Source organism: Hipposideros armiger, unplaced genomic scaffold (genome assembly GCF_001890085.2).
Source record: "Hipposideros armiger isolate ML-2016 unplaced genomic scaffold, ASM189008v1 scaffold_13, whole genome shotgun sequence".
In the NCBI taxonomy this organism is placed as follows: Eukaryota; Metazoa; Chordata; class Mammalia; order Chiroptera; family Hipposideridae; genus Hipposideros; species Hipposideros armiger.
The window spans coordinates 6,366,508-6,381,899 of record NW_017731363.1 but is presented as its reverse complement, the minus strand read 5'-3'; positions in this window follow the sequence as shown (position 1 = coordinate 6,381,899).

Sequence of the window (15,392 nt, the reverse complement as noted above, 5' to 3'; positions counted from 1 at the left end):
TCTTAACCATTGCACCACTCGGCCGACCCTTTCTATGTTTACAATGCAAAAATGCGTCATGACTTTCCCGACTATATATATATATATATATATATATATATATATATATATATACACAAACATATATATGTTAGAAGCAAGTCAGAGGTCCACCCACACGCAAGGGGAGAGGACTGCACAAAAGGATACAAACCAGGAGGCGGGGATCATTTGGGGGCCTTCCTAGAAAGCAGCCTACCACACCAAGGACTGTTCTGAATGGCGTTTCAGGGGCCATCCCTCAAAAATGGGCTATCCCAGTGAGATGGAAAACAAATCTTGGACTTACTGTGATCCACAGTACCTCTCATTCTTCCTTGACTTTCTAAAAAGTGAATGCTTTGGGGAGACTGTGACTGCTGAACATTTTTGTTGTTTTGGGGGACAGATATTTCTTAAAATATACATTTAAATAAGGCAATCTTTGTTGAAAAAATATATTAGTTTAGGGACTAAATTTTATTCATCCCAGGACCGTGGGGCAGGGAGACAGGGGGAAAGATAGAGGGATATCTGTATTAATTTTGGCTGCATGTAAATATAAAATATTAATCAACTTAAAAGTATTGTTACTGATCCGCCTGGGACTCCTTCCCACCATCCCAGCACCCCATGCCGTGTTTCCTATTTACATATTTTCCTATTACCTAGCACTTACCTACAATTTCCCATGAAGGGCTTTGTACATCACCAGGAATCTCTTTTATTAGGTAAATTGCTTACTTGTACCCTTTGAAATATTTCACGAGCTTTCCCTAAGCCACGTTTGTCTTCTCTTTTATTATTCTATTTCTCTTTAAAGAGACAAGCCCACCAGCTGTGAGTTATGAAAGGTGCGAGAAAGAAAGGAGACGAGGCCTCTAGAACCTGGAAGGAGGCTTTATCCAGTTGGTTGAGAAGCAGAAGATGCAGGGGGAATGGCAGGGAAATAAGATCTCCGCACCCTACGGGAATGGTCCCCACTCTACCCCTAGCACATGAGGGGCCAGTGGGAGTGGTATTGAGGGTGGCAGAATGGGGCTTTGGTGACACACTGGAGAAGGTGGGAAGCGCGGGACAGCCGGGGGCAGGAGCACCAGGAACAGCAGAAACCCCTCCCAGGGGCAGTTCCAGAAGGGTCAAGTTGCAAGACTTCACAGGTCAGCCATCACAGGGTAGGATGAGAAGCCTCTAAACTGCCAATGGGAAATAAATACTAATACAACCATCGGGGAAAGAGAGGTGTGAGGTCGTGTGAAAGTACAGCCTCCTCATGGTTCAGTGCAGGGAGACAATACTGTCTAAAATGGGAAAAGGTAGTTACAAAATTCCAACACCAGCCACTTAGTAATAGTTTAGAGTCTTTCTTAAACTCAGGAGTCTCTTAGGAAATAATAACTGTGGTGAATAAACATCAATTAGGAATTCTGTAGTTTCACTTCAATTTATCTCTGTGATAGTCAAAATAAAAGTAACATTTTCATTAAAATAGCATTTCACTCTTTTATTTTAATTAAGAAATAGCATTTTCTTAAAAGCCTACCTATCTGTGTCTATCTGTCTACTTCTCTACCTTTTGCATGAGCCTAGGTCACTGTTTGGAACTCTCCTGCTTCTGGATGGTGTTCTGTGGGTGACCATCAACTTTCGTAACATCGTACTTTTTGAAAAGATTTGAATTCTTCAAAATAAGCATGTACTATGTTGACAAAATAAGGCTAATTTTTCTTTAGGAAAGAAAACATAAGACAGAAAGAGAGAAGGAAGGAGGGAGGGAGGGAGGGGAAAAGAGAGAGAGAGAGAGAGAACTCTGAAAGCAAACATGCCAATATGTTAACAATTTATTCTGTATGTTAAATGTGGACAATTTTAATTTTCTTCTTGATACTTTCTTGGGTTTTTGGTTTTTTTTTAGATTTTCAAAACCAGGTTTTTGTGTTGCCAATGACATGGAGGCTTTTGGTCTCTTTTTCTCCCAAAGGATAATTGTGAAGAGTAGGACTGCTATGAAGAGAGGGTTGTAAAATGTTTTTACTTTGCAAAATGATCCTCGTAATGAAAGGCTGGGAATGAGTGCACGGCGTAGCTTCCTTTAAATTACTCGTGCAAAATCCTGAGGGCATCTATGGGGAAGTTTTATAGGACAGACACGTAAATAAGTAACTGTTCATGTGTTGCTTCTTAGGGGTGAGTCCCACGCTGTGTATGTGGCTTGCTCAATATGCTTCCCCTGGCAAGCAGGTTGGCCACCTGGGGTGCTAATCCAGTGAGGCTCCCAGGATTTGAGCATATTGACTTAGAACCAGTCATCTGGACAGCCCTCTATTTACCTGGGAAAATGCACTGGCCTTAAGTTTTGTTTTTAGATTTACCCTTTGAGGCTCCTACCTACAAAACTTGAAGATGTTCAGATGTAAGCCTTGTGTAAATTTTATTCCTCTTATAAAAACTAAGTAAATGTCAACCTAGAAGTTTCTGTATTGTAACATTTTCTTTGGAGAAATGTTAAGCTTATCATAAAAGGAATTCTTGTGAGAAGAAAAGACCCAACTTTGTGCTTTTTTTGGAAGGTCACTGAGAACTGTGAGGGGAATTTTGTCTTCAGCAGATTTTAGGGCATTGAGAAAGAACCCCTTATGCATACTTTCAGTTTAACATGTCACTTCACTCTGGAAGAATAAATCAGTTAAAAAACACACAAAATGCATCAAACAAACCAAAAATTATTTTGTAAGAGCCTGAGGCTCAAATCAAAGAAACAGCAGATTTATGATAGCAGATTAAGTGATGACCAAGTGACCAAAATGGTTTGGAAATCTCCAATATTGCCAGGAAAGGCCGCCAAGGAGCTGGGGTGAGTCTGGGAAGCCAACACTGGAGTCACCAATCAGAATGTTGGAGCTGGAAGAGCCTCCAGCTGGACAACAGAGGATGTGAAGTTTCTTTCAGCTTAGAATGGAAGGGAAGACATCAGACAGGCTGTCCTTTGACCAAGGCCTTGTGGGAAATCTTTGGTTTCCATATAATGGGTGACGAGTTCCCAAAGTAGAAGAGTAGCTCTTATTTCCAATTGAGCTGAGGAAACTCGTGTGGCATTCCAAATATCTAGCAGTCTTGAGAAACTCCGTCTCAGCTCTACATGCATCAAAAACCAGTGATGGAAGACCCATGTGGATGGCTCTGGGGGCCAGTTTCCTCCCTACTTGAAGGACCTCATGGGCGGTCTGGCTGAGCTGGTCTAGTGAGCTCAAAGAAAGGACAGGCTGATACCAGCTACTGGGTCTGGAGGCTTTCGTGTCTAACAAGGCCACTCATTCTCTCAGGAAGCTTCCACTATGTTACATAGTCAAATTGATGTCCCCTGGATTCCTATCCCTAGAACTACAGTATGTGGGGTATCACAGGGAGGGCAGAGCCCTCTTTATGGGGACACTGACCATGGTAAGCACTGGGATAATGCGAGTTCCAGGTGGGGGTCTGCACGTGCTTTACTACTCCTCTTTGATACCTTTCCCTCAATAAACACTATATGTTTTTTATCTCACCATGTGTCACTAGTGGTGTGTGTCCTGAAAACGGTCAGAAAACCTGATTTTGATTTCTAGGGGTTCATCTTACAGATACATTTACTCATGCTATGAAGCTTATCCAAGTGTGCAGCAATGTTCCATGTTCCCATCTAACAGAGCTTGCTTAAATTTACAGCCAGACTGACGTTTCATCTGATGTGTAATCCAAATGCTCACAAAAATATAATTAGCTAAGTTTTCCAAAAGTCTACTCAAAGAAACTGTCCCCAAATCTTATGACTACATTTTAAAGCTTTCTCATTTGTTGCAGTAATGTAAAGGCACGATTCTTTGTTATTGATTATAGTTTTAATATAATTATCATTTCTTCCCCAGTATAAAAGCAACACTTGTCATTGTAGAGAATTTGGTTTATGTAGAAAAGTACAAAGAGAAAAAAATATAACCCTATAATACTCCCCTAGATATTGGGTTGTCGGAAAAGTCATGACGTATTTTTTCTATGTTTTTTGTTGCAAAAATGTATCATGAATTTTACGACAACCCAATATAATCACTCTCTTCATTTTAATGTATATCCTTCCAGTCTCCGCCCCCTCCAGCTTTTCTAGTGTGTGCAGGTTTAATTAGAATAATACTATAATTACTGTTTTGTAGCCTGATACTTTCATTTAACAATAATGTATTATGGGCATTTGTCAATGTCATTAAATATTCTTCTAAAATAATTTTAAAAGTTGCCTACTATTCTACCATTTGGATCTTTCTTGCATTTCACATATTTGAAAAAAATGCTTATAAATAATACGATAATAAACATACTTCTATGTAAATCTTGTATACTTGTCTGATTATTTCCTTGGGTTCAATTCCTAGATATAGAATTGTTGGTTAGTGGGTTATGAGTAAGTCTGAGGCAGCCCAATTATTTCCCCATTGTAGATGCTTTCCGTTGTCTTCCTGGATACTTGACTTTTTTCCTTTATTTCAAAGTTCAAAAGCTTAAAAAGAGAATATGTTTCAGTGTTGAATGCTCTGTATCATATTTCCCCAAAATGAAATATAAACTTTCAGTCAGCAAATTCATTTAATTCTTTATTTCAGGGAGGTTTCTTTGTATAATATGGATAAACATAACTTCTTTCATTAGTGGGCTGCTCTGTTTCAGGGACATCAATTAACCTTATATTAGATCATAATTGCCTGTCTTCCACATATATTCACTTTTTTTTTTAAATTGGGGAATTGGGGGATGGGAACAGCACTGGGGAATTGGGGGAAGGGGAACAGACAAGTTGCTGTCCTTTTGTTCTTCAGTCTAGTTGTGGAGGACGTTGCTTCACTGGCCCAAGTTGGTACCATCATTGCATTCTTCCTGGGTGAGGCAGATCAGTCGTCAGCTTCTGGATGGCCGCTCACGCTGGCTGCTGGCCGCTCACGCTGGCTGCTGGCTACACACGTTAGCCCATGGCAGCCCACTGCCACAGGGGCTGCAGCCTACGCCGTCGCCGGCGACTCACGGCAGCCCAGCTCCAGGTTGAGCTGTTGTTCAGCATCTTAGCTGTGGAGGGCAGTGTCACTGGCCCTCATATGTGGGATCCGAACTGGGGCCCTCTGGCGTCCCAAGCCAGCTCTTAACCAACACGCCACTCGGCCGGCCCTATTCACTTCTTTTTAATTGTCTTCATCTCTAATCCTTTCATCTATGTTCCTGTGATTATCCTGAGTATTTCTCTATAGCCATAATTAGGTTTTAGCTGATAGCTCTACGAATGTTAAAAATATAAGACAAATATCCATAGTCCAATGCAAATTAAAAATACATATGAGAACAAAATTACCTAGTTTGCCCAGTTATGATTACTGGTAATATTCTGGCTCATAGTCTTCCAGACTCTTATTTGCATATTCAAGTGCTTATATTATATATGTGCCTACCTTTAAAAAAAGCATTCTTTCTAATCTAGGAATTCCACTCATGGACTTTCTCCTACAGAACTAATCACACAGCAATGCAAAGAGTTTTTGTACAGTGATGTTCCCCGAAGCTTAGTTTATAAGAATGAAGGCATGGAAGTAACCTGAATCTATTATTACTAAAGAAGAATTTGTTAAACATTGCTATATTCAGATAAACAATACTACACAAACATTATAAAGGGTATGTATATCTACTCGTATATATATTTACTTGGGACTATCCCCATAACACATGATTAAGTGAAAATTTTGGCTTCAAAATAGCACGTGGTGTAATCTCACCTACACAAAATTACTTATCCTTCATCCACATTAATAAGAATCTGCTCCATCCAGTACCAACCACCGGTAGTAGTGGGGGTTGTTACTGAATGGAAGGACTTCAGGTATTTTTGCTTTCTTCATTATTTCTATCTGATTTGGTCAAAGTTTTGAAATTTCTATATGTTTGAAAAGAGATGGGGAAATTAACAACATAGTTAAGAGAAAACGTATCTTAGAAATATGCTAACACTGTTTATTATATATGACAATGCAATGAGTCAATTGTAAGAAATGTAGTTCCATGGCCATGGGGACATGAAGATGGCTGATCTCCTGCACAATCCTTAGCCATCATGGCTTCGGGTGCACTCTCCAATTAACAGTCACAGGCTTATGTGATGTACTCTGTTTACAACGTCAATTTGTAAAACTATTCACTGTTTACTGTCTATTAAGCATCTATACTACACAAACTCATTCCCCAAGGGTTTGTGGCTGAAAGAAGTATTTTGCAAAATTCCTTTGTGCTGTTTATTTTAATCTGAGAACATGAGTGCAAGGATAGCCTCACCTGCTGTCTCTTTCATTACAGCACTTCCTGACACATTGCAGAATCCTACTCCAGGGGGCTCTGGAAAGCTGAGTTCCAGGCTCTACTCTGCTCCTAAGTAACTGTGAGTGCCTCTGAGCAAGTGTTATGAGGGGATCCTGGGTAAAATCCCCTCACAGGGCATGAACCTACTGATCCCTCCCATGTAATGATTTTTACTTCCTACAGGAGCATAAATGACTAATAAACGGTAGCTAATTAGTTAATATATCGTACCAATCAATCCTTGCTGTTAAATACCATAGTTCAAGGATCGCTCTATGCTTTTCTCTAAGATGTTTGCATATTTGCGCTGAGGTAGAATGAGCAATATATGTAAAGTCCTGAATGAAAGTCATTTTTCTAGGACCATGTATATCTCCCTAATACATTTAGGGAGTATATCTATCTATGTTTATTATTTATAATGTAGCAAGTGCTGTTATGAATTAACACACTCCTCTCACCCCTGTCCTATGTACTTCTAGGATGAGAATGCTGAAACTGAGCCACCACATACGTTGTCCCATGTTACATAAATGGCTTGAGAATGTAGGGCCAGGATTTGAACCTGGGCACGCTGACTCCAGAGCCCACCATTTTAACACTGTACTAAATGTAACTAAACATATCTCTTTCTGCAGGAAAAACACAGAGGGGTGAATTGCTGATGGAGCCAACTGGTTTCCAGGCTCAGGAATAAGAACTATCAATGAATGAGACAGGGAGAGATTAGGGTGAGAAAGGAAGAGCAGGGCAGTCACCCTAAGTCTTGTTTGGACAGGATGTGCCCAGAGCTTGCCATCCTTCAGGAGCATTGATCTACAATGTCCACCTGAAGGGTGGGGGTTGAGGGATGCTGGCTGACCACTGCCCTAGTGGGTGGACAGAGAAGGAATGAAAGTGAGTGTGTTCTGACCTCCCTCACAGTGCCTGTCAACTTCTCCCTGTGATTTGTCTATTTACTGAGCTTTGGGCATCAAGCAGTGTTTTGGGGTCACCAGTGCTTAGCCATGCAGCCCCTAAGGACACATCTGCTCACTGCCTAATGGGTAACAGTTCTACTCAGCATTTGGTGTCAAGTATTATCGGGGTAAAATATGTCTGATTCTCATGATATCATCAATAGCTGGCATTGCTGTGTGATTAGTTCTGTAGGAGAAAGTCCATGAATGGAATTCCTAGATTAGAAAGAATGTACTTTTTAAAGGTAGGCACAAATACAAGCACTTGAATATGTAAAGGTAAGTCTGGAATAGTATGAGCCAGAATATTATCATTCCTCGTCTTCATATGGAATCTTATAGGGCCCTGAATAGGCAAAACAATCTTGAAAAAGAAGAACTAAGCTAGAGGACTCACACATCCTGCCTGACTCTAAAACTTACTACAAAGCTACAGTAATCAAAACAGCGTGGCCCTGGTATAAAGGCAGACATATAGACAATTGGAATGGAATAGAGACCCCAGAAATGAACCCCTGCATGTATGGTCAAATGATTTCTAACAAGGGTGCCAAGACCATTGAATGGGGAATGGACACTATTGTCAACAAATAGTGCTTGGGGACTGGATATTCACAAGCAGAAGAATGAAATTGGACCCTTAACGTATATCATATACAAAAGTTAACTCAAAATGGATAAAACACCTAAATGCAAGAGCTAAAACTAGAAATCTCATAGAATAAAGCATAGAGGAATATCTTTATGACTTTAGATTTGGCAATGATTTCTGGGGTATGACACCAAAATTATAAGCAACAAAAACCAGATAAACTAGACTTCATCAAAATCAAACCCTGTGGCATCAAAGGACACTATTAACAGAGTAAAAAAGCAACCTACAGAAAGGGAGAGAATATTTGCTAATCACATATCTGATAAAGGATTAATATCCGGGAAATATACAGTATTCCTACAGCTTAACAACAAATAAACTAAACAACTGAATTCAAAAAAAGGCCAAGGATTTGAATAGACATTATCCCAAAGATAGACAAATGGCCAATAAGCATATGAAAAGATGCTCAACATAACTAATCATTATGGAAATGCAAATCAAAACCACAATGAGATATCACCTCATAACCATTAGGATGGCTACTATGAAAACCAGAAAAGAACAAATGCTGGAAAAGATGTGGCGAAAGTGAAACCCTTGTACACCACTGGTGGGAATGTAAAACGGTGCAGCTGCTGTGAATAACAGTGTGGTAGTTTCTCAAAAAATTTGAACCTAGAATTACCATATGATCCAGCAATCCCACTTACGGGTATCTACATAAAAGACCTGAAAGCAGAGATTTGAAAAGATATCTGTACCCACGTTCATAGCAGCATTATTCACAATAGCCAAGGTGAAAACAAACCAAAGGTCTATCAGTGGATGACTGGACAAACAAAACATGGTGTATCCATACAATGGAATATTATTCACACTTAAAAAATGAAGAAATACTAACACGCTACAACACGAATGAACCTTGAGAATGTCATGTTAAGTGCAATAAGCTGACACAAAAGGACAAATAGCATATGATTCCTCGAATAGTCAAATTCATAGATATAGAAAGTAGAATAGTGGCTGGCAGGAGCTGGAGAAGGGGGGAACGAGGAGTTATTATTTAATGGAGACAGAGATTCAATCTGAGATGATGAAAAAGTTCTGGAGATGAATGGTGGTGATGGTTGCACAACAATGTGAATGTATTCAATGCCACTGAATGGTACACTTAAAATGGTTAAAATGGTAAATTTTGTTATGTATACTTTAACACACACACACACACACACACACACACACACACACACACACACACCATGGTCAGGAGGTCTGGCCAGGCAAAACTGTCCAGGGAAAGAGCAAGCTGAAGTGTTCTGAACAATGAAATGGCAAATATCTGGGGTTTCTGGGAGCAGTATGGGAGACAGGGGGTGGTGGGAGTGGAGCAGGAGAGAAGGAGGCAGGGCCAGCATGGAATAGTGGCCCCTGGGCAGGACAAGCTGACGGGTGAGCAACTTTAAAAACAGGAATAGCTATGGGTCCTATCTGCTACTCTGTGTTTGCTTCTCTGTGCCTCTCCTCCCCAAGTCTTAAGCAAAAGTTGTTTTAGTCCCTCATAGGTTGCTTGTTAAATCAAGGTGGGGGGGCATAAAGGCTTAGGGACTGTTCCATGGGTGGGTGGGTGCAGAATGGAGAGCAGGGAACCACCCCAAGAGGCAAAGCATAAGTGAAGTGTAGGCATCAGCAGAAGCATGGGCTGGAACAAGGAGTTATTAGGAGAGTTGTTCAGTCTCTCGAGTTTCTTCGGTTACTGATGTAATACTAGCGTTTCCTGTCTTCTATGGGAAGGAAACTTCCTCAGTGGCGAGATTAAACATTGCTCAGGGAACTGTCACATGTTTCATGACCATTTCTTGTGCATTACTGCATAGGTAACTCTTAGTAGACACTTTTGTAGAATCTTTCTTTTTAAATGGACAAATGCCACAAGGTTTTGAGGCTGTGTAGATTATGACTACCTTTAAGATTATAAGCAGCTGGGAGCAAATTATCCTGTAAGCTCCCCGCTGTTGGCAAGTTCCTGTGTAGAACTTTTCCCTATTAATAATCACTGACCAGCATCATTAGAAAGGAGTTCTGAAAATAGCAGAAGTAATTGGCACAGTTGACATGCTGGTCTTGTGCCAGACACCGGGAAAGTATGGAACAGTGTTTTTTTTTCTTCCAAGCATCTAGAGCCCCAGGCTCTACAACTCCTTAAACAGGGGTGGTTAAATTGGTTAAATTTACTAACTACCCAAAGGGGTTTCATGATTTTCAATCTGGTCGTGCTCAGGTGACATGTCTGAGCCACTTCCCAGTGTATGACTTGGTTTGTACTGTGCAGCCATTTTGAAAGATGCATAAGAGGCTCTGGTGTTGATGTCAGAGTGTTGTTTCAGCCTTCTGAAGGTACAGCCATCAAGTCGTAGGTTTGGTTGTCTGTGCACATCTGTGAATGGACGACAGCTGGCCCTCTGGGGTCAGATACTAAGAGTCAACCCACATCCTCATCAGACAATAAACTGTCTAAGCAGTAGAATCCAGTGCCAGCTCCCAAATGACTGTCACGGAGGTCCAGGCTGGGGCTGGCTGACACATTTCCCAGAGAAGGGTGGATCATACCATGTCAGCCGAGCTCACCCTGCACCAGGTCTGCAAACAGCCCATGACGCCAAAGAACCAAATGGATCCCACAGAACAAAGATTTCCCATAAAGCTCACATTTAGATGGCACTTGCAGATGGGACTCAGGGACCAGTGGCTCTAAACTGTGGCATGCTGGGCTTGAAAGGACCCTAGAGTTCACACAGGTTTCCACAAGGGCCCTGAGAGCCCCCAGGGGTGGTGGGGAGACTCCCAACTTCAGCCTCAGGCTGTTCCGTCTTCTAGGCCCCGCTGTGCCACTGGGAACACAACCTACCCACACAGCATATCTGCTGTATTCTGTACATGTCTGCAATGGGTGACAGAGGGCCCTTTGGGGAGGTAATATGTGCTACCACTGTCGGAGAAACCTGCCAGCTGTGTGTCTTGGGCTGGGTTCCCCGGAGGCAGGGGCTCCTTCTGAGATGAGGATTCCTGTGAAAGTCATGTATTAGGAAGTATTTGCAGAAAAGATAGGTGTGGGGGTGAGACTGGGAAGGGAAGGGGGTCAAGCAAGCATGTGACACCAAGCGGGGTCCCACAGAGGTGACTGGCTCAATCTCACAGGGGAGCCCCTGGAAAGGGAGCTGCTGCTCCACCCACCAGTTGTTGGTCAAAGGTAGCCCCTGGGTGATGGAAATTTGTGGGCACTTTTGCTTCAGTTCACGTGCACAGGCAAGGTGGGCTCCAGGAGCCCAGAGGTGTCTGCTCAGAAGGGGACACAGCGGCTGGCTGCTAGGCGTGGAAGTGACTGGGATTGGTGTGCACAGGCGGAGCTCTTCCAGTCTGCTAAACTGTGTCACTTTAGACAGGTTCCCTATCTTCTCTAAGCCTCAGGTAACTCTTCGTATGGCCTGCCACGTTCTACTCCTACCGGTACCTTTTCTTTCAAGATTCTAAATTGCTAGAAGGTTCTTATTTATGCTGTGGCCAAATTTCTCTTTGAAACTTCTGCCTACTGGTCCTGGGTTTGCCCTCTGTAGCCATAAGGCCACCTCTGTCCTTCTTGCCCTTCTGAAAGTTGAAAATAGTGGTAGTTTAACCACCCAGAGGGTCCTTTTCTCTTCAGCCTAAAACCTCTAGCCCCAGCCACCAGCTCCCTGTGAGAGAAAGAATGTTTCCAGACCCCACCTCCTCCTGGCTGGCCTCGCTGGGCATTCCCCAATTCATCGCAGAGCCTCTTAAAATGTGGCATCCAGATAGGAAATTGGCGATACAGGTACCTTCTGGTTTGAGTAGTCAGTCAAGTGTTGTTCGGAAAATGTGTTGGCTACCAAATCATCATTTTCATCATCTCTAGTGATAAGTTGTGAACCTCATCATCTTGCAGGGGTACGGAAGGTCAAACGAGCCCACAATCTAGTTTTCTTAATGTGACCAGTCATGTGACATGAAGCAGAGGCCACAAATTTCTCCCATCTGGGTTTCTGACCTCTGACCTTTTGGAGCTAGTGGGCTTCTTTTTTTTTTAAAGTTGACATCGCATCCATAACAAGTCATTCCTAAGAACAGGGAATTGAGGATGTAGCAGAAACTACTAATAATCCTCTGTTACAGCTGGGTCTCACCCTTTTGAGAGCATCACAGTCACCAGGAGGGCTTGTTAAAGCAGATCACTGAGCCCCACCTGAGTTTCTGAGGCCAGGTTTGAAGTGGGCTCAGAATTTACACTTATTAAGAGGTTCCCAGGTGATACTGCAGGGAACCGCTTAGAACCACTGCTCCATTGCATTTCCCGGCTGCTTGGGCTCTGGTGTTATGTGTAAGTTGTCAGAAGGCTTTAGCCAAAGGAAGGAGAAGAAGGAAAAACTCACATCTCGTGTGTGTACTTGCCAGGAACAGTCGTATATATAGAATCTAATTTTATTTTAACAGTGCTATGAGTGTAGAGTCAGTATGTTCCTTTTAAAATTTATAAAATGACACAGAATTTAAGTCACTTGCTTAAAGTCACATGGGGCAGATCTGAAATTGGAGCCGAGCTCTGTCTGACCCCAAAGCCCTGTCCTTCCCCACTGCCACACTGCTGGCTCCTTAGGCTGTCAGCTGGGCCAGAATGCCAGAATCACTCAGGATCAACACAGACACACACACACAGACACACACACACACACACATACTCTCTCACTCTCTCTCTCTCTCTCTCTCTCTCTCTTTCACCCTCCTCTCTGTCTCTCTCTACCTCCTCTCTCTCTCTCTCTCCCCCTCCCTCCTCTTTCCCCCCCCCCCACCTCTCTGTCTCTCTCCCCTTGCAATCCTTTTGCTTGAATTGCATGTCACAAAGACAAAATACATTTCACAAGCACAAAAAAAGCTCTTGGAAGAGGGTGAAGATAACATGGGATTTTCTCGCTACCACATATCTGTTATTGTTTGTAATCATGTTTTCACAATTAGCTTAGTTAATGTGTCAATTTCTAATAATAGGCTTTCCATGGAGGTTGCCAGAAACCGTGTGTTGGAAGGAAGCATACTGGGATTCAAAAGAGCCAGCAGTGATAGATGATAAAGAGTTAACCGGCCAAAAGCTGTATCTTAAATATCAAACAGGCATATTTTAGAGTTTTGTGGTTTTGAGAAAAGGTTCCCAATGCTATTATTATACAGTCTTTTTCTTCCTCAAAAGTGCATTACAATGGATGGAAAAACTCATTATGCTAAGTCAAAGCAGTCAGTCACAAAAGACCACATATTGTATGATTCCATTTATAGGAAATATCCAGAATCTATGGAGATAGAAAGTAGACTCGTGGTTACTTAGGGTTTGGGGGGCTGGTACAGAGAAGTGATAGTTAAAGGGTATGGGCTTCTTTTTGAGGTGATGAAAATGTTCCAAAATTAGACTCTGGTTATGGTTACACAACTCGGTAAATATGCTAAGAAGCACTGAACTGTATTACTTTAAATGGGTGAACTGTATGGTATGTGGATTATATCTCAATAAAACTGTTAACAGAAAAAGCACATTATGTTTGCAAAAAAAAATGTTAAGTAGCTATTATGCATGAATATTTGTGGTTTGGGATTTTTTTCAATATATACAATTATTTTAGAGGTGAGAGCTATGGAATTTAGGTTTAGCTAGGTTGGGCCAATTCAGGCTAAGTGGAGTGCCATGGCTGACTAGGAGTGCCACCTTAATGTGGGAAGTGAGGCGGGTGCTTGAGGACTTTAGTGCTAGGTTCTGTCACGGGAAGTGCATATGTATGGAAGGGATCGTTGACAGCAGGTCACAGTTCTGACAAGGGGCGGGGGTTCAGGGCAAATTTCAGGGTCCCAACAGGTATGCTGGAGTGTGTAGCTGGGCATTCAGCAGAAGCACAGCCACACAAACCGGGGCATGGAAGGGCTGCTGGAATGCCTGGGGCCCAGCGTCTAGGTACGAGGAGTAGCAGCGCTTCTGACTGGATGCCGAGAGCCATGCGGGGTTGGTCTGGGTAAAAAACTCGGGCTCCATGGCAGCAGCAGGCTGCAGCAGTGGCTGGATGAGGTGGTCTAGCCTTCTTTCAAGAGTCAAGTCCACCTGGACTCCCCTGTCAGGGGCCACCCACGGCCACCCACTTGATCCCTAGGGATGTAAGCTCACAGCCTTACCAGGATGTGTCTCCAACCCCAGCTGTGTGAAGGGAAGAAAGACAACCAGAGAGAAGGATGTAATTGCCCCAGGCAAGTTCCTCTTAATAACCCTTTACTCCTCTTACTGATGTTGCCACTTCCTATATCTGCTCAATTCAACATTAGTTATGCCAAGGACCATGAGAGGGGCTGGAGATACAAAGACCAAGAAACAGTCCCTGCCCTCAAGGAGTTGATAGTCTAAAGGCGGACAGCAACTCACAAGCAGATCATTTCCAACAAAATGATCACATCCTATCACATCTGCTCATCACCATGCATTCAGGTTGGGTTGCAGGGTCTGCTTCTAGGGGACCCAACTTAAGACACACATCTACCACAACAACTAAAGAAGTACACACTGAAATGTTATTTAGCATACTAATATTGCACAGAATTAAAGTATTCCATAAACATTACTCAAAGGACAAGAATGTTCTTGGACTGACAGTTACATTTTCTAAACAAGACCTTGTAAACATATCTAACATGAAAATTTCTTCAGTTAACACAGTTTATCATATCGTCAACAGCAAAACACGTTAAGGTGGCCTGTTGGACCAGCAATGAACACATACTTGTTAAAAAATTGGATTATTGATGTCTAGAGTTTCAAGTTCTCCGCAAGCATCTATATTGTCATGTAAGTGTGACATTTCGGATTCAACCCAAATGCATGGTGATGAACAGATGTGATGGGATGTGATCTGATTTGGGGGTTAAAAATATGCTGTTTAAATAACTGTACTTAAACTTTATCACTCTGAAATTTGGTTTAAATAAACTGTGTGTTGCACTATTTTATTTTTATCATACACGAGGTCACATAATACAGTGGGGAAGGAGCCCTGGATTCTGGTCCAGACTCTGTAACTCAATATCCAAGTCACCCAGACAAACTGTACTCTCTCTGGGGCTCATTTGCCACATTTGTTTAAAAAGGAAAACAAGAAATTGCTGCAAAAACGAGAGGGTTTAGTTAAATGATCTCAAATATCCCTGCTAGCAAAATTCTATTAGGGTGCATAAAGGCCATTTAATTTCACCATACAGATCTGTGCACAGTGAACCAGACTGGTATTTTTGAACTAAGAATTTTACTACTTAGAAAAAAAAAACCAACCAGCACCCCCTCTGAACCCATCTGTAATGATAACATTAGGAGTTCAAGTTGGAGTAGTTTTAGCCTCTGGAGTTTAAGCAAG